We start from the raw sequence: 20,827 nt of genomic DNA, 5'->3' as shown, positions 1-20,827 counted from the left end.
AGTACTTAAAGATTAGGATCATTTGCTCAATGAATTAAATAGTAAGAAAAATGATAATGCTGTTAGAGTTATGACTAGAGGTGGTAAAATGACTCAGGAACCCTTGTATCCTGAGGGCCATCCTTAGAGAATTGAGCAAGATTCTCAGAGAAATCATATTGTTGCACCTAGTCCTTCCAAGAGGAAGAAAAAGAAAAATGATAGGACTTTGCATGCTTCTAGTGAACCTGTTATTGACACACCTGAGAGTCCCAATTATATCTCTATTTCTGATGTTGAAACACAATCTGGTAATGAACATGAACCTAGTAATAATGTTAATGATGATGTTCATGTTGATGCTCAACCTAGCAATGATAATGATGTAGAGATTGAACCTGTTGTTGATCTTGATAACCCACAATCAAAGAATCAACATTATGATAAGAGAGACTTTGTTGCTAGGTAGCACGGTAAAGAAAGAGAACCATGGGTTCAGAAATCCATGCCTTTGCCTCCTAAACCATCCAAGAAAAAGGATGATGAGGATTTTGAGCGCTTTGCTGAAATGATTAGACATATATTTTTGCGTATGCGTTTGACTGATATGATCAAAATGAATCCTTATGCTAAGTATATGAAAGAAATTGTTACAAATAAAAGAAAGATACCGGAAGCTGAAATTTCCACCATGCTTGCTAATTATACTTTTAAGGGTGGAATTCCAAAGAAACTTGGAGATCCCGGAGTACCAACTATACCATGCTCCATTAAAAGAAACAATGTTAAAACTGCTTTATGTGATCTTGGAGCCGGTGTTAGTGTTATGCCTCTCTATTTATATCGTAGACTTGATTTGAATAAGTTGACACATACTGAAATATCTGAGCAAATGGCTGATAAATCAACTACTATACCTGTCGGTATTTGTGATGTTCCTGTTGTAGTTGCAAACGTTACTATTTTAACGGACTTTGTTATCCTTGATATTCCTGAGGACGATAGTATGTCTATTATTCTTGGAAGACCCTTTTTGAATACTACAGGGCATGTTATTGATTGCACCAAAGGCAATGTCACTTTTCATGTTAATGGCAATGAGCATACGGTACACTTTCCGAGGAAACAACCTCAAGCTCATAGTATAAACTCTATTGGAAAAATTCTATCAATTATTCTTGGAGGTTTTGAATTTCCTCTTCCTACTGTCAAGAAGAAATATGATATTCTTATTGTTGGGGACATGCATATCCCCGTTGAGGTAACCTAGTGTTATTCGAAAATTCTCTGGTTCCGTGTTATTCAGAATGAGTTTGTTAACAAGACCTGATCAACCTTGTTAGTGGATTCCTTTTGATGAGGATGAGATGGATGAATTTAGAAAACACAACTCTCTATACCCTCTTTTTACTTTCTGTTATTTATATTAAATAAAGCAAAAATAGTAATTTCTGTCTGTTTTCTGAATTATCAATGCAATAAAAAATACCCCGAAAATAAAAGTTCTCCAAATGCCCTGAAAATTAAATATGATTTTTTCTGGAATATTTGAGAATATCTGGCATTTAGAACACAGCAGGGGGAGCAAGCACCTAGCCACGTGGGTGGAGGGCACGCCCTACCCCCTGGGCGCGCCCCCCCTGCCTTGTGGGCCCATGATGGCTCCCCTCCACTCATTCTAGCTACCACACACTCCTTCTTCCTCCCACAAACATAACTAACCAGCTCAAACCCAAGTCCAAGCTCATTTTGCTGTCATTTTCGATCTCCTTGCTCAAAGCTCCATTCAAAAAACTGCTTTGGGGGATTGTTCCTTGGCATGTGACTCCTCCAATGGTCCAATTAGTTTTTGTTCTAGTGCATTATTTATTGCATATTTTTGCTGCTTAGGTGACCATGTTCTTGAGCTTTCATGTCAAACTTATATGGTCAAAAGTAGTTTTGATGCATGATATTGTCTCTAGGCACTTGTGGGAGTAGTTGCTATCAATTTTGTTGAGTTTGGTTCACTTTTATTTTGAAGTTACTAAAATTTCAGAAATTTTTCAGAGGAAGAAATATGTTTAGGAAAATGTACCAAGGTGGTCCTTCAAGGAAGCAAGGACCTAGGCTCGCAATACGTGATGCCGACGATGAACCACCGAGGGAAGCTCAAGTGCGGGCTTGTGAATGGCCTTTAGAGGACTTTATGGATCGAGCATGAATCAAGCAAGAATTTAACGTGTATGTGCGCAATGCCGATCTTGAGAGCTTCGAGGAACATAAGTGCCACCAGTACCACTATCTCACTGATTCCTTTGTGAGGAGGTTTGAATTTTCATCATCACGCAATTCTCAAACTGTCCTATTTGATCTTTATGAAAATTCTTATACTATGGACTTAGAGGATTTTAATACTGCTTGCAAACTTCCACAATGGGGCAGCACTAGTGAGCCTCGCAAATCTGAGTTTAGAGATTTTCTTGCTCGTATAACTGTGGGGGAATCTAGAGATATAACACAAGGTACCATAGGGAGCATCCATATTCCTGCTATACATTATTTTGCTCTCTTCATAGGTAGATGCATTAATGGTAAGGATTAAGCATGTCACATGTGTGTCCCTAACCTCAATGTTCTCAGGAGTGCTGTATTAGGAGATGAACATTATAATCTGGGAGCCATTGTTGCATGTAGGTTGCATAATAATAGATTTAATGGAGATTTCTTTGGTGGAATTTATGCAACCCATCTAGCTAATTTTCTTGATATATACATAGGTGGGTATGATATTGAGTTACCTCTTGTTTATTTATATTATGAGGCCATGGTTCGTCATCAGTTTGTTGAGAGCAGCGATCAGTCCCTCCAGTACTGACTAATCTTTGACAGACGACGCACCAATCACGTCGCTCTCCCTGCTCCTTCTTTCTTTGACTCTCAGGCAAACGGGAGATATGTTATAACCAGGGAGGAGGCGGACGAGTATAAGAGGAGGACGGAGATGGCCCGTCTCCAAGAGGCAGCTCATGAGGCGATAGCTGCTGCATCATAGTATGACCCCTGCTACAACTTTGGATATCCGCCAGGCCAGCCGTGGCCATAGACCAACTTAGGCCAAAAGCCTAAGCATGGGTGTCGGTGTCAAAACCGGCGAATCTCGGGTAAGGGGTCCCGAACTGTGCGTCTAGGCTGGATGGTAACAGGAGGCAGGGGACACAATGTTTTACCCAGGTTCGGGCCCTCTTAATGGAGGTAAAACCCTACGTCCTGCTTGATTGATATTGATGATATGGGTAGTATAAGAGTAGATCTACCATGGGATCAGAGAGGCTAAACCCTAGAAGCTAGCCTATGGTATGATTGTATGTTGTGGTTGTTGTCCTACGGACTAAAACCCTTCGGTTTATATATACACCGGAGAGGGTTAGGCTTACACAAGGTCGGTTACAAAGGAGGAGATATCCATATCCATATTTCCTAGCTTGCCTTCCACGCCAAGTAGAGTCCCATCCGGACACGAGACAAAGTCTTCAATCTTGTATCTTCATAGTCCAATAGTCCGGCCAAAGGATATAGTCCGGCTTTCCGGAGACCCCCTAATCCAGGACTCCATCAGTAGCCCCTGAACCAGGCTTCAATGACGATGAGTCTGGCGCGCAGTATCGTTTTCGGCATTGTAAGGCGGGTTCCTTCTCCGAATACATCATAGAACAATCTGAATACGAGGATAGTGTCCGACCCTGAAAAATAAGTTCCACATTCCACCGCAGAGAGAATGATATTTTCGCAAATCCAATTTGCTGACTTGTTTTGGCAGCATGACGCTATGTCATGGCCCGGTGATTATTCGAACCGTTTTTCTTCAACCAGCTCCACACATAAAGCGAGGCGGTTTCTTGACACGTCTTGTCAAAGCAGAGATCGTGTTCCCCGAATTACGGGATTCTCATTAATGCGGTCATGGGTAACCCAACCGTGTCTAGGACTCCTAGATTATAGGCAAGTCCTAAACGGCTATGGAGAGGACGCTTGATATTCACCCTCTTTATAAAGGGATAAGGTTTTTGCTTTTTCCCTCTCGTGCTCAATCGAACCCTTCCCCCGCCTCGAGTTCCAACACCCAAAGCCCAGGTTAGGTGCTCTAGATCTTCAATCATGTCCGGATCCAGCCTTCAAGGCTGATGGATGCCCTCCTCCGTTATGGAAGAGGACATCAAGAAGTTGAGGGAGGCCAGATACCTGACCGCCGAGGTTTTGCATCGGCTGCCTGCTCGAGGGCAGGTCGTCCCTACTCCCGAACCCAACGAGAACATCGTGTTCGTCTCCCACTTCCTCCAAGGCCTAGGCCTCACTCTGGATCCCTTCGTCAGGGGTTTGATGTTCTATTACAGGCTAGATTTCCATGATCGAGGGGCAACATGCAGCGTGCAGCGGTGCATCAATAGGCAAGATGGCAGGAGCTCCATGGCTGAAAGGTTCCTTTCCAGAGGTGTCTTAATTATGGCAACGGGAGTCGTTTTATGTCACAGCTCCCAGAAGTGCCAAGTAGGCGTCTGCCCCCGCTTTCCGCTCGGGCCCCCACCACAACTGTTGTCATAGATTAGCAGAGGTCTGAGCTGGGGTCCAGCCAAGGACGTGCCTATACTGTAGAGCCGCATTCGAGATCTCTTCGAGGGAGATTTTAATTTGGTTGTGGTAATACAAGTTATGCTGGTTCATCAAGTCCAGCCTTGCAAACGCCGGCCCCTTCGCTTGTGGGAGTTCAACCCAGAGGGACCGCGTGCCATTCACAGTTTCCTCGGCCTGACGCACAAGGAGATGTACAAGTCATTCTTCGGACCTCAAGTAGAGTGTCCGGATATTACCGAGGACGTGGGCCTGAGCAGTAACCGCGCCGCCGAACAAGTAAGAAATCCTCTGTTCGAACACACTGTCTTTTATTCATCATGAAGTTATTTCTGAGAGTTCACTCTTTGACCAGGACTGGCTAACAAAGGCGAAGATGATTCGGTGTTTGGCCCCCCTCCCTGAGGGTTTGGAAAATCCGGTATTGGAAAAGATGCTCGAGGTCGCTGCTTGCCCGGAGCCCTCGATGGAGGATACGGGCGGGGGGGGGGGATAATATGGGCGGACGCGGGCCCCCATCACTGCCAGTTCCAACCGAGGGAATGAGCATCTCCATGAAGGAGGATAACCGGGGGAGGAAAAGGACTGCTTCCGAGGATCCAGAAGCGGAGGCCTCCAAACGGGAGAAGAAGTCTCCCACAGAGGGTCCTGCCTCGGGGGGTGCTTTTGCCGCACAAAGTCCACGGGGGGATCAGCCCTCCAACGAGTCGTAAGTGATCCAAAATACTTTAATAGTGAAGGTATGCTATCTTTTTTATTGAGAAAATAACCACCGCATATATCTTGCAGTTCGGCCCTTAGCCCCTCTCAGCTGAGCTCGTCATTGGGGGAACTTCTTCCAGTGATGATGGAGAGTGAAATGCCTCCCCCAGACTCCTCTGCTCAAGAAACGAGCAACCCCAAAGTGTCGTCACGGAGGGCCTGTCCGGATGCGTTGAGGCCAGAAGATAATCCCATAGACCCCCAAAGTCCCCAGCGTCCGGCTCCCGAAGAGAGCAAACAAAAGAGTCCGACACCGTCTGGTATGCGGTCGGACGTTCTGAGGGAGTTGGTGGGGCGAGCGGCCATCTCAGAAGAACACCGTACGCTGAGGGGTACGGTGATGGAGAGAATTTCGTCCGCCGAAAGCGGATTACATGAAGCCTTATGAGTCTACTAACAGGCTTTGAGGTACGTGAGATAATATGTGATAGTACTGCACATGTTAGGTGTGCCCTGTGTAGATAGTAGCCCCTGAGACTCTGGTTGTCGTCGAGAACGGCGGCGAACAGAGGATCATAGTCCCAGGCAATAACCAGACTGCCCTTATGTGCAGGTGGTGGAAGCTCCAGTGGCTAGCCGGACTAGTGAGTTTGCCGAATTAAAACGGCAACTGGATGCGGCAGACGCCGACATCGGGCTTGTTAACAAGAGGCTTGACGAGGCACAGGCTAAGTGTTATTATTTGGTGAACGCCACATAGTAAGAGCAGCATGATGCCAGTATCTTTAATATGTTGTGACTACAGATGGAGCTGCCACCGTGGAAACCTTGCGGGCAGAACTTGCCCGAGCCAAGGAACAAGCGAGGATTAGTAATGCGGCTGCTTTGAAGGCGGCCGAAGAGTTGAAAGCCGAGAAGGCCGCACATTGCGAGAGCGAAGAGAAGATGGCCAAGATGGCCGTAGAATTAAAAGACACTGCCGACCGTTGCCGGCTGCTTGAAAAAGAAAACCGAGAGAAGGCAACGAACCTTGAGAAGGCCACGATGGTGGACAAAGACACCGGCTCTGCTATGAGAGCGAAGGAGGAGCTGCAGGAGGCCGGGGATATTGCGGCTGGGAAGCCCTTCATGCTACGGAGGAAGTTCGGACATCCACGGTATGCCCCTCTAGATCGGCTGTGGAGTTCAACAGATGTGTATATGGACTTGGCGGCGAGCGCTGCCGATGCGGCCAAATACTTCCAAGGTCAAACAGATCGTGAAGTGGACAAGCTGTTCTGGTCGTAATTCAACGTTCCAGAGCGTCCACTTCCATTGACTGATCAGCTAGCCGAATGGGCCGAACTAAATAAGTTGTCCGGACTCGCCATGAGGTCTGTCGTGGATCAGCTATGGCCGGAAAAGCCAAAGCCGAATAGTTATTTTAGTTTAGTACAGCGGTTCCTTAGTGCGGTGCCGCGCATGAATGCGATGAAGAGGTCGGCGTGCATATAAGGCTCGCGGATGGCCCTTGCCCGTGTTAAAGCATACTGGGCGGAGATGGACGCTACCACTGTTGCGGCGCAGGGTTCGGCCATAGGCCGAGTGGCTGGCGAGCACTATTTCGAGGAAGTTCTCGAGGGTGCTCGTTTGATAGAGGCCCAGTGCTTGAAGAATATTATGTTTGAGTGATATGTATTCTCATTGTAAACACAATGCTTTTATGAATTTTTATAAGGCTATGTTTATACTTTTGCCTGAAAGTAGTATGATGCCTCCTGTGCGGCCGTTTATGTATACATGTGTATAACCTGAAAGATTGTAGCCGTCGGCTTCAACCCCCACGCATATAATGCGGAGGTGCTCGCGAAAAACACGTGTTCACACTTAACCCAACGTCTTGGTCCTATTAAGGAGGTGATAGCGTAGCGAACGAGGCAACCAGACTATAATGCTTTAACACTTTCACTTAGCCATAGGAGTTTGACAGTGGGGCTACTAGATAGCCCCTGGTAGCTCCGCATTCTCCTGATCTCGGGGTGCGTACATGCCTTGCCGGAAAACGGCCCTTCATTAAGGCGGAGGAATTCTAACATTCTGATAGGTCATCGAGTGGTTGACCAGTCTCACGCTATATCATGACAGTCAGTTTTCGGCTTTCTCTACTAGGGTGCTCGTCCGGATGAACCAGGGCACAATCACAGTAGTTCTCCTGGTGCTGCCTTAGCCGGTAAAGCAGAACGTAAGGCACCAAAACACAGGAGCCGGGCAAACCCAACATTTGACCAAAGACAATGATTCAGAGCTGATGCATATAAGGCCAAACTCGCGACGCCGAACACTCCCTAAGGTATTCGGTCTTTATGGTATAAACCAGGCCTAAATAGTGCCCTTTGTAAGAAGCCCCTTCTGTCCAGGTACGTGCATTATTCTGACGTGGCCACATGCCAAGACGTTAGCATCCTTCTCAATTGTGCTGAGAATTCGGTGGATGTGTATCAACAAGAGATAGTAAAAAAGGTTTACGTAGGGTCTTAATCTAAAGGGACAATTCCATTTCTCCCCCTAACTTGAGCCACCACCTGGCATTTGCCCCTAATTTTCAGGTATGCTCAAAAATACCCCTCTTCCGTTAAGTCACCTTACAGATATGCCCTTTTCTGCCGTTACCGTCCGGTCAAAGGGGTTTGACCGTCCGATGAATAGTAACATGGTGAACAGTAAATTCGAAAAAAATAGCAAAAAAATCAAAAAAATTTGAAATTTTGTGGGATCGAAGATACTCAAGGGAGCAAGGTGCGTACAAATTTGGGCACAGTTTGGACATTCTAGGAGCTCGTGTCAAAGGAAAAACTTTAAAATGTACGCTGTAAATAGTAAATTCAAAAAAAAATAGTAAGAAAATTCAAAAAAATATGAAAAATTTTGGCATCAAAGAGGCTGGGGTGCGCAAGGTGCGTGCAAATTTTTGTTGTGTTTCGACACTGTAGGAGCTCCTGGAGAAAAAAACTATATTTGGCGCAGAAAAAAACCCTGAAAAAATGCACTATTTTGTTTTTTTTTGCTAGAGCAGCTCGCATGTCATTTGATCAAAAAAATTGCAAGCGCCTTGCGCACCCAAGCCTCTTTGATGCCAGAAAAATTCATACTTTTTAAATTTTTCTTGCTATTTTTTTGAATTTACTGTTCACAGTGTATAGATTTACATTTTTTCCTTTCCCACGTGTTCCTGGAATGTCCAAATAGCATGAAAATTTGCACGCACCTTGCGCCCTTGAGTATCTTCGAGCCGACAAAATTTCAGATTTTTTTGCTATTTTTTCAAATTTAATGTTCACCATGTTACTATTCACTAGACGGTCAAAGCCCTTTGACCGGACGGCAAGGGCATTTCTATAAGGTGACTTGATGGAAGAGGGGTATTTTTTGAGCATACCTGAAAATTAGGGGCAAATGCCAGGTGGTGGCTCAAGTTAGGGGGAGAAATGGAATTGTCCCTAATCTAAAAAGAATCCTTGGAATGGTTCCCTGCTGCACGTCTGCGCCTGTGTCTCCGTTGTGCCGTATCCTAGACGGGTGTAGCACAATGGTCATCTATAAAGAGAGGAATTTAGGTGAAAAAGTTGTCGTGCAGGGAGATAGTTTTTAAAGAAACCATGTATAACTAGAAATGAGTATAAATTGCCACTTGTCTGCACGCGTCGGGCCCCTTGTATTTGTCATAGGGGTGTGGCCATCAATCCGGTATAAATTACATATAGCAGCGCCGGACTCGTCTAACTGCATCCGTGGTCTTGACGACCTATCAAATACTTTAGTTGGCGAGGCAATTTTTAGTGTGCGGCTGCCAAGGAAGTCGCATTCCCTTCGGCGCGCAAGGATGGCTTAATACTTCCGTTCACTGTAATGATGCCACGTGGACCGGGCATCTTGAGCGTCAGGGAAGCGTAATGTGGTATTGCATTAAAGCGAGCAAAAGCTTCGCATCCAAGTAGTGCTTGATAGCCACTTTGGAACGGAGTGATGTGGAAGGTTAAATGTCCGCTACGGAAGTTATCAGGGAAGCCGAATATAACCTTTAGTAGCAGGGAGCCCGTGCAATGAGCCCCTGGGCCTGGCGTAACTCCTTTAAAGGTAGTATTGCTATGGCAAATTTTCGTTGGGTCTATCCCCATTTCACGGATTGTATCCTGGTATATCAGGTGGAGACTGCTGCCACCGTCCATCAGGACTCGTGTGAAGTGGTATCCGTCAATTATTGGGTCTAATACCAGGGCGGCCCATCCTACACGCCGGATACTTGCTGAGTAATCACGATGGTCGAAAGTGATCGGTTGAGACGACCAGTGGTAGGACTCCACAGTGATAGGCCCTTGGGCATATTTTTCTTGGAGTGCCGTTTTGTTTCTCCCCTTGATCACGTGTAACACGTTTACTGTTTTCACTTCTGGTGGAAATTTCTTTTGTTCCCCAGTGTCTTGCTTGAGAGGCTCATCCTCGTCTTCGCTTGGTGTATCCTCCCCCTTGTGTACGGCATTGAGCTTGCCGGACTGCTTGAAGACCCAACATTCTCTGTGGGTATGATTAGCGGGTTTACCAGGGGTGCTATGGATCTTACATATTTGGTCCAGAATTTTGTTTAGGCTCGACAGTTCGTCTCTGGCGCCTTTAGAGGGCGGCTTTTGCTGACCTGGACGAGAGCTTTTGAATCCGGTGTTTACTGCCGTGCTCTTTGTGTTGTCTTCTTTATTCCGGTGTTTGTTATTGCTATTGCATCGTGATTTCCTGTTTCCATCTCTAACTTCGGATGTACTGGGGTCGCTGGTGCTCCATCTAGCTAGCCAGCTATCCTCACCCGCGCAAAAGCGGGTCATGAGGCTTGTTAATGCTGCCATTGTTCTCGGCTTTTCTTGGCCGAGGTGTCTGGCAAGCCATTCGTTACGGACACTATGCTTAAAAGCAGCCAAGGCTTCACCGTCCGGATAGTTGACCATTTGGTTCTTTTTAGTAAGAAACCTGTTCCAAAGCTTTCGGGCTGACTCTTCGGGCTATAGAGTTATATGACTCAAATCATCCGCGTACAAAGGTCGGACATAAGTCCCTTGAAAATTTGCCCGAAAGGCATCTTCGAGCTCTTCCCAGCTTCCAATGGAGCTTTTTGGGAGGCACTTAAGCCAGTGCCGAGCTGGCCCTTTGAGTTTGAGGGGTAAATACTTAATGGCGTGGAGATCATCTCCCCGAGCCATATGGATATGGAGGATACAGTCCTCAATCCAGACCCCAGGGTCTGTTGTTCCGTCGTATGCCTCTATGTTTATGGGTTTGAATCCCTCTGGAAATTCATGGTCTAGTACCTCATCGGTGAAACATAGGGGGTGTGAGGCACCCCTATATCTGGGTGTACCGCGTTGTTCGGATGTTTGTTGTGTTGCATCGTATGCTGGAGCACGCTTGCGTGGTCCGTAGATGGATCTGGTTTCGCCCTCCTTTTGATGCGAGCCCTCGCGTAGACCGCATATTAGCTTATGTGCGGCGTTGCTTGCCGCTTTATGTTGGCCGTGAGGTCGTCTATGTGGTCAGATGGCTGTTTTAATGTTCGGTTGTGGGGGGTCTGAGGCCTCCTCATCAAATTCGGGTAGCAACTTCCGCTTTGGGTAGCTCTTGGTGTGGCGATTGCCATCGTACTTTGCTGCTGTTTTGAGTACTTTACTCCATCTGATTTGGAGTGTGTCCTGCGCAGCCTTGAGCCTTTGCTTCTGCTTTTTCAGACTCCTCGCGGTGGCAACAAGCCTTTGACGGGCATTCTACTGCTCCGGGTGCCTGTCCGGCGTTATGTCGTCCAGACTATTATCTTTGACATAATTGGTTTGTTCGGTTTGATTCTCCGTATTGCTGTGGTCCGGCAGTAGTTCGCCTTGCTCCAACGCTGGGTCTGTATGATCGTTATTTCTGCCGAGGCGGGATTTGGGGCGGCGCTTACGCCACTTCTTTGACTGCTTCTCGAGGGGACAAGCCTTCGTTGCGTTCTTCCGTTCCTCGTCGTCGTCTTCTTTTGGTGTGTCCACCATGTATACGTCATATGATGAGGTGGACGTCCAGCGCCCTGTGGGCGGTGGTTCCTCTTTGCCTCCCGCATCGTTGTCCATACCGTCGATGTCTTCGGAGTCGAAGTCCAGCATGTCGGTTAAATCATCGACAGTGGCTACGAAGTGGGTGGTGGGTGGGCGTCGAATTTCTTCATCGTCCGCATCCCAATCCTGTTGTCCATAGTCCGGCTAGGGCTCTCCTCACAAAGAGAGAGACCTTAGTGAATTCAGAATGTTGCCGAAGGGCGAGTGCTGAAAGATATCCGCAGCGGTGAGTTCCATGATAGGTGCCCAATCGGATTCGATTGGCAGGGGCGCGGACGGTTCGGAGTCCAGAAAAGGGTCTGGCACCTTGGAGTCACGGGCTTCGCAGAGGATTAGGCTGGTGTTCGGCTCGATCACCGTTGAGACTGCAGCCCCTGAGGCGGTGTCTAGCCACCCGTCCTCTATTGGCGCAGTTGGCTCCGAGCTAAGGGTCGAAGCTGATGCGGGTGCGGCCTCTGGGGTACTGTTCGGCGGCAGAGCTAGGTCATACCCGTCGTGACAGTGCGGTGCTCCCGGCTGTGGCTCGAATCCGTCGAAGATTAAGTCTCCGCGGATGTTGGCCGTGTAGCTCAAACTTCCAAATCTGACCTGACGGCCAGGGGCGTAGCTTTCAATTTGCTCCATATGGCCAAGCGAATTAGCCCGCAGTGCAAAGCCGCCGAATACGAAGATCTGTCCGAGGAGAAAAGTCTCGCCCTGGATCGCATCGCTATTGATGATAGTAGGAGCCATCAAGCCTAAGGGCGACGACACAGAGGAACTCTCAATGAAAGCACCAATGTCGGTGTCAAAACCGGCGGATCTCGGGTAGGGGGTCCCGAACTGTGTGTCTAGGCCGGATGGTAACAGGAGGCAGGGGACAAAATGTCTAACCCAGGTTCGGGCCCTCTTAATGGAGGTAAAACCCTACGTCCTGCTTGATTGATATTGATGATATGGGTAGTACAAGAGTAGATCTACCACGAGATCAGAGAGGCTAAACCCTAGAAGCTAGCCTATGGTATGATTGTATGTTGTGGTTGTTGTCCTACGGACTAAAACCCTTCGGTTTATATAGACACCGGAGAGGATTAGGGTTACACAAGGTCGGTTACAAAGGAGGAGATATCCATATCCGTATTTCCTAGCTTGCCTTCCACGCCAAGTAGAGTCCCATCCGGACATGAGACGAAGTCTTCAATCTTGTATCTTCATAGTCCAACAGTCCGGCCAAAGGATATAGTCCGGCTGTCCGGAGACCGCCTAATCCAGGACTCCCTCAATGGGGGAGTACGTATTTCTCACCGACATTTCATTCATGTTCACACACTCATTGCTAGTTGTCGGTGCTCATACTTTTCCATTATATCATCCATGCTAGTTTATTTTCCTTTTTATGCTTTCTTCTTGTTTGTTTGATAAACCTTAAGAAAAAAAATTAGTTGTAGCTTTTAGTTAGTTTAATTTCCATTCTTGTAGTAGTAATTAAAAATAAAACCCCAAAATATTTCTCGTTCTTCTTTTGCTTGTTGGGAGCTTTCCCGTGTAAATAGTCTTATTTCTTTCCTTTCCTTTGGGGGTCGAGAGGAGAAGACCATGATTAAAATGTTAAAGTTGCTCCTATATGCATTATCGCTGATCTGACAAAGAGCCCATATTAACTTGTCTTCTCTCTTGAATTGAATGCCTGCAGATTCCAGCTTAGTCCAATGCACGTGCACTATTATTATTATCCACACTATTCGGTCGTTCAAGTGAAAAGCAATAATAATGATTATATGATGAACTTATAGAGATGAAGAAAGCTGGTATGAACTCGATCTCTTTTTTTTGTAAATATGATTCGTTCATCATTCCTGATTCAACCTATTATGAATAAACATGTTTCACAATGACAATTAGAGATTGTAGTTGCTTATGCCATACTTAATTAGCTAGGATCTTATAATGGTTTACCTTGCGTGCCAACGTGCTATTAAAATGGTTGTGATGTGGTATGATAGGGTGGTATCGTCTTTTGAACGAGTCGAGTGGCTTGACTTGGCACATGTTCATGCATGTAGTTGAAACAAAATCAACAAAGCCTCTATGATATTTATGTTCATGGTGCATTATATCCTACTCATGCTTGCATTCGGTGTTGATTAACTTTAATGCATGTTCATGACTGTTGTTGCTCTCTAGCTGGTCGCTTCCTAGTCTTTTGGTAGCCTTCACTTGTACTAAGCGGGAATACTGCTTGTGCATCCAATTCCATAAACCCCAAAGTTATTCCAAGTAAATTTGTATGTGCAAGTCCACCATACCTAACTATATACGGTATCTACCTGCCGTTCCAAGTAAATTTGTATGTGGACTTTGCCAAGAATTGATGCTTGTTGGTGGAGGGGAAGTATAAACTTTACCATTCTGTTTGGGAACCGCCTATAATGTGTATAGCATGGAAGATATCGCCATGTCTTGGTTGTTATGTTGACAATCAAAGTATACCGCTCAAAATATTATTCATATCTATTTCAAAACCGAGCTCTGGCACCTCTACAAATCCCTGCTTCCCTTTGTGAAGGGCCTATCCATTTACTTTTATGTTGAGCCATCATCCTCTTATTAAAAAGCACCAGCTGGAGAGCACCGCTGTCATTTGCATTGAGTATGACTTGACTGGATCTCTTTTACCATGAATTACAATGTCTAGTCAGTCCTTGATCTTTAAAGGTGCTCTACATTTATGTTTTGCGGTCTCAAAAAGGGCTAGAGAGATACCATCTTGTTATATCATATCATGATTGTTTTGAGAAAGTGTTGTCATCCGAGATTTATTATTATTGCTCGCTAGTTGATTATGTCCTTGATATGACTAAACATGAGACCTAAATGTTATTGTGAATATGGTTAGTTCATAATCTTTGCTGAAAACTTGAATGCTGACTTTGCATATTTACAACGATAAGAGCAAACAGAGTTTGTAAAAGTTTTTCTTTATCACTTTCAATTTATCAACTGAATTGCTTGAGGACAAGGAAAGGCTTAAGCTTGGGGGAGTAGATACGTCTCCGTCGTATCTACTTTACAAACACTTTTGCCCTTGTTTTGGACTCTAACTTGCATGATTTGAATGGAACTAACCCGGACTGACGCTATTTTCAGCAGAATTGCCATGGTGTTATTTTGGTGCAGAAATAAAAGTTTTCGAAATGACCTGAAAATCAACGGAGAATTATTTTGGAATATATAAAAAATACTGGAAGGAAGATCCACGTCAGGGGGCCTACACATGTCCATGAGGCACTACTAGGAAAAGGCCTACTAATGGCGCACCAGTTTTGCCTACTAATGGCGCACTACTGGTGCGCCATTAGTATCACGCCACTAGAACTTTTTACTAATGGCGCACCACTGATGCGCCATTAGTATACCAGATACTAATGGCGCACTAGTAGTGCGCCATTAGTATGCCTAGAGGTGCGCCATTACTATTAGACTTAGTAATGGCGCCCCACATAGAAGTGCGCCATTAGTAATAAATTTTTTCAAATTTTTTTTTCAATTTTTTTAAATTCTATTTTTTTTATTTTTTCTTAATCACGGGCCACTATGGCTTAAACTTGGGTCAATATGCTTAATCTCAGGTCAAATCGCACTATGTGGTCAAACTTCCTGGAAGGTCACCCATCCTCACACTACTCCTGCCCAAGCACGCTGAACTTCGTAGCTCTATCCAACCCCAGCACCACCTCACTTCAGAGGCACTTGTTGATATATCTATCATATCAATCCTATTAAACCTTGCTGATGTCTAGGAATTTTTTCATGTTCATGAGTATGATGAAATTTTGAAAAAATATTTCAAACTTCTCGGTCATATTACGTATCAAATTTTGAAAAATAATTCAATTTTTTTTTCAAAACCATTTTTTTCTGTTACTAGTGCGCACCTAGCATACGGTGTGCCACTAGTAAGTTTGAATTTTTTGCCTCCGGATATTAAAAGCCCCGTAACTTTTTTCTATTAGGTTTTTGGGGATTTTGAAAATGTTTAATGGGGTTCCCGCCATTAAATTTGGATGTAACTTTTTGAGTAGATGATTTTTCATATAGAAAACTTTTTAATCCGAGTTCGTATGCAAAAGTTATGCCCATTTTACAAATTTGAGAGAGATTTTGCAAATAAAGTCGAAATTCATAGTTGTAATTTTTCCAAACAACTAGACCACATATCACATGGGAAACCTATTTTCTTTTATATTTTTGACATTTCCATCATTTTCTGTTATTTTTTTAAACAGAAAAGGCGGTCCACGGGGGAGGGGGGTGCATTCAGTGGAAGTTTTGGGCCAAGTTAGTAATGGCGCACCGTGGGAGTGGTGCGACATTACTAGTTAAACTAGTAATGGCGCACCACACCCACGGTGCGCCATTACTAGTTTTGAAAAAAAATAAAACAAATTCTGATTTTTTTGAAAAAAACTAGTAATGGTGCACTGTCCACTGGTGCGCCATTACTAGTTTTGACAAAATAAATTAAAAAAATTTGGAACAAAAATTTGAAAATAATTTACTAGTGGTGCACTGTGGATGTGGTGCGCCATTACTAGTTTAACTAGTAATGGCGCACTATCCACTGGTGCGCTATTACTAGTTTTGAAAAAAAATTAATTTTTTTTGTTACTAATGGCGCATCGTGGATGTGTGGCGCCATTAGTATTTGGACACTAATGGCGCACCAACACATGGTGCGCCATTAGTGGCCATATCATCTATAGCCCTTTTCCTAGTAGTGATGGTGGGGGCGCAGCCTACCCCCCTGGGCGCCCCCTGCCTCGTGAGCCCCTGACGCTACACCGACCTCAACCCTGACTCCATATATTCACTTTCGGGGAGAAAAAAACTAGGGAGAAGGATTCATCGCGTTTTACGATACGGAGCCGCCGCCAAGTCCTAAACTATCTAGGGAGGGATGCTCTGGAGTCCGTTCAGGGCTCCGGATAGGGGAATCTATCGCCATCATCATTGTCAACCATCCTCCATCACCAATTTCATGATGCTCACCGCCGTGCGTGAGTAATTCCATCGTAGGCTTGCTGGACGGTGATGGGTTGGGTGAGATTTATCATGTAGTCGAGTTAGTTTTGTTAGGGTTTGATCCCTAGTATCCACTATGTTCTGAGATTGATGTTGCTGTGACTTTGCTATGCTTAATGCTTGTCACTAGGGCCCGATCTGAACTTATTATGTTTTCATCAATATATGAGACTTCTTGATCCTATCTTGCAAGTCTATAGTCACCTACTATGTGTTATGATCTGGCAACCCCGAAGTGACAATAATCAGGACCACTCCCGGTGATGATCGTAGTTTGAGGAGTTCATGTATTCACTACGTGTTAATACTTTGGTCCGGTACACTATTAAAAGGAGGCCTTAATATCCTCTAGTTTCCAATAGGACCCGCTGATACGGGAGGTGTTGGGAATATAACTTTCAGGTATGACCCGCCTAGGAGGGGCCGGGTCAACCCTAATGGCGGATTGTTAAGAGAAGCCCAGTAATATTCAAGGTGATAGTTTATTAAGAATTGTAGAAAGCCTACGCCCAGAGGCGGCTTAAGGCCCAATATTGTAAACCGCCATATCTTAAGAAAGACTTGTAAAGAAAGGCATATAAAAGAAGTCACCGAGCCGGACACGTCTTATGAGCCGGCCGGGACTCTGTAGGCCGCCAGGCGTCAACCCATGTGTATAAGGGGACGACCTGGCGGCGGCTTAGGACAAGAGACAACAGATCGATAGCCAAGCTAGCGGATTCGCTTCTTGGTCATCGAAACCTAGCAATACAAAATCAACTGGACTAGGCCTTACCTTCACCGTAAGGGGACGAACTAGTATAAACCTCTCCTGTCCTTTGTCCCGATTAACCCCTTTTAGCTTCGTAGTTGCGACAGCCCTACGACTAAGTCCTTTCGCTAGGATATCTGCCATGATGATTCCACGACAGTTGGCGCCCACCGTGGGGCCAGCGCATGGTGGATTTGAGTTCTTGAAGGGCAACTTCGAAGGTCTCAAGGGATACGCTGTGGGCCGGATGACCAAGAGTCGTCGCGGCAAGCTCTACATCGACGACGAAGGCTGGGGTCCCAACACCGGCTCGATTGAGTACGGGTACTGGGTCCCCTTCGGCGGAATCCATGTCTTCAGCGGCCGGATCGGCGAGTGAGGACCTGAGTCGGACGTCTGCACCAACCTCATCAAGACGGCTCAGCGCGCGATACCCACCCAGGCTCAACCCGCCGTGTGGCGGGCCTTCGTGGGTTGCATCCATGGAGGCGAATTTTCTGAAGGATTGATAGACGGTTGCATCCATACAGATTCTTTGTATCAACTACAAGATGGCGTGCTTGGGGGCTGTTCCGATGGCAGCAGTATTCCGGACCCCTCTGAGCCGCCGAATCGAGCCGGAGCCTTCATGGCTGGCACTCAACCCGGGCAGAATTCTACGGCTGCGGCAGCAATAACTACCAGGTCAGCAGCAGCCGGGTCAGGAGACCCCGCGCGCCCCCGGCTTAGGTACTAGATAAGATGATGGCTCTATTGACTGCTGTGGTTGAGCCAGTGGATAAGGCTCGGCATGACGCGGAGGTGGCGCAACTACGTGAAGAGGTGGCACAGGCCAAGGAAAATTTAGCAGCAGAAAATGTTAGGATGGCTGCGGAGCAGGCGGCTTTGGATGCTCGTGCTCGGCAGCTTCAAGCGGAGACTTTCCGGCTCTTGGTGGAACTGAACACGTCAAACGAGGTCATGAGGAGAAGACACCAGAAAACTCAGTCACGTTTGCCTCTGACTTACGATCCTAGGAACCTTGTCCACACACCCGGGGCCGGTCCGAGCAACCCGCCGGAGGCAAACCGGATCACAACACCCGGGACGGGGGCGCCGGTTCAGCCGAGGGCCATGGAACCACCCCGTGTGAATAATGCTCTACCTCATAACACGCCAATACCACCGGGTCACTTCTCTAACCCTTTGGAGAATTTAATTGCCGCGTCGGCCCATCTGGCGGCTCTCCCAATGGAAGGGGACTCTCGAATGGCGATCGAAACACGAAGGGTCAGTGAACTTCTTCAGACAGCCCTGGCACAGCAAGATGCGTACTCTTATAGTCGAGACAGAATCCATTCAACCCCTCACCCAAGCCGGATCCCGAGCTATAGTAGGCATATGGACTCGGCGGCTATGTCAAGCAATGCCCAACGACGTAACCAACCGCGCAGGCATGACCCGGCGCAGGATGGGGCCTTTAACTTGGTGGATCAGGAGAGGATCCGTCAGGAGGCTGAGCAGGCGGTTCAACTAGCAACTGAGCAGGCGGCTCATCAGGCTTTTCCGGTTTATCCAGCAACCTCTGTTGAGGCAGGAGTGGCCACAAGGACAGGAGGTGTCCCTTGCGTGGTGCCGGCTCTACGTAATGAGAGCTTGCCAAAGGATTTTAAAGTGCCGCGTAAGGTGCCTAATTACACGGCCGACTTGCAGCCTGGGCATGGATTGAAAGTTATGAGATGGCGATGGAGCTATTGGAGGTTAGCGATGTAGCAATGGCTTAATATTTCACTATGATGTTTGATGGAACAACTCGCACTTTGTTGAAAGGGTTGCCACCCAACTCCATTGGCTCATGGGTGGAGTTAAAAGCCCGGTTCATTCAGAACTTCAAGGACACATGTAAACAACCTATGTCAATCATGGACTTGACTAACTGTAAGCAAGAGGAAGGTGAGTCCACGACCCATTGGGTGCGCCGGGTCAAGGAGATAATATAGTCATCTGATAAGATGGATGCTGGCTCTGTGGTCTTAATGTTGGAGAAAAAATGTCGTTTTGAACCTCTGAAGCAGAAGCTGGGGCGGCTCATGCGTGATTGTCATGACATGGGCCAGTTGATGGCGCCTCTGGTCAAATATGCTGATTCAGATACTACCAAGGATCCCGCGTCTGATGAATAGAAGGAAGGGAAGGGAAAAAAGAATGGCAATGGCAAGGGTCACCAGCATAACCCGGCGAATCAAGGAGGTAATAAATGTAAGGCCGACGAGTTTGTGGCTAATGCCAGTACATAGGGAAACAACCAACGGCGCAACGGGAGGCCACCTCCTCGGTCAGGCGGGTCAGGTCCCACCCTTGAGCAACTACCGAATGAACCCTGTTCGAGATACGGCACCTAGGAGAAGCCAGCTACCCATCTATGGAAGGACTGTATGATCATGAAGGCGTTTAGAAATTCCAACATGCTTGATGGTAACCACGGACCTGGCGGCGGTTCAGGCGGTGGCGGCTTTCATGGCTCGGGTGCCGGCTCAAGCACACGCGGTTTTCACGGCCAGGGACATCCGGGTAACCAAGGTGGTTATAATCAGCAATCCAGCCAAAGTAATCAGCAGCAACAACAACAGGAGTCCGGGTATCAGAGTAACCCAAAACAGCTGAACAGTGGGCAGTACCACGTATTTACCACTAGTTTGTGCAAGAGGGACCAGAAACTTCACAAGAGGGCGGTAAACACTGTTGAGCCGGCGGTTCCACGTTATTTGAGATGGTCAGAACAGCCTATTGTGTGGAGTAGGGAGGATCACCCTCCTTGGGTTGATAATCCGGGTCACCTGGCTTTGGTAGTGGCACCTCAGGTTGGTGGATATAAGTTTACTAAGGTGCTCATGGACGGAGGCAGTAGCATCAACACCCTCTATTATGAGATGTTTCATCGCATGGGGTTGACTGACAAGAGTCTTAAACAATCCAACACTGTTTTTCTTGGTGTTGTACCTGGTAAGTCGGCATACCTAGTCGGTAAGATTGTGCTGGAAGTAGCCTTTGGGGATGTATATGATTCTAGGGCTGAGAAGTTAACTTTTGAAGTGGTTAAGATCAAAAGCCCATATCATGCCCTATTTGGACGGCCGGCTTATTCCAAGTTCATGGCTCGGCCGTGTTATGTGTATCTGTAGCTCAAGATGCCGGGTTATAAAGGCACCATCACAATACATGGAAGCGGGAAAATAGCCCTAGAAAGTGAAGAAGATGATGCTGCTTATGCTGAGTCTGTTTGTGCAACAGAGGAATTGAAGTTTTATAAAGATAATGTTGACCCAGCAGACATGACGTCTTTGAAGAAGCCAACTATGGAGCATGAACCGATGTTGAAATTCAAATCAGCTGATGACACCAAGATGGTTGACTTTTTGCCTGGCGACCCATCCAAACAGTTCATTATCAGTGCTAACTTGGATCCAAAATAGGAAAGCGCGCTCATCGAGTTCATCCGTGAGAACCGGGACATCTTTGCATGGAAGCCTGCTGACATGCCAGGTGTACCAAGAGAACTCGCTGAGCACACTCTCAATATTGATCCAAAGTTTAAGACGGTGAGGCAATTCCTTCGGCGGTTTAACGAGGAAAGGCG

Source organism: Triticum urartu, chromosome 5, assembly GCF_003073215.2.
Source record: "Triticum urartu cultivar G1812 chromosome 5, Tu2.1, whole genome shotgun sequence".
Lineage (NCBI taxonomy): Eukaryota > Viridiplantae > Streptophyta > Magnoliopsida > Poales > Poaceae > Triticum > Triticum urartu.
This window is presented reverse-complemented; position numbering follows the sequence as displayed.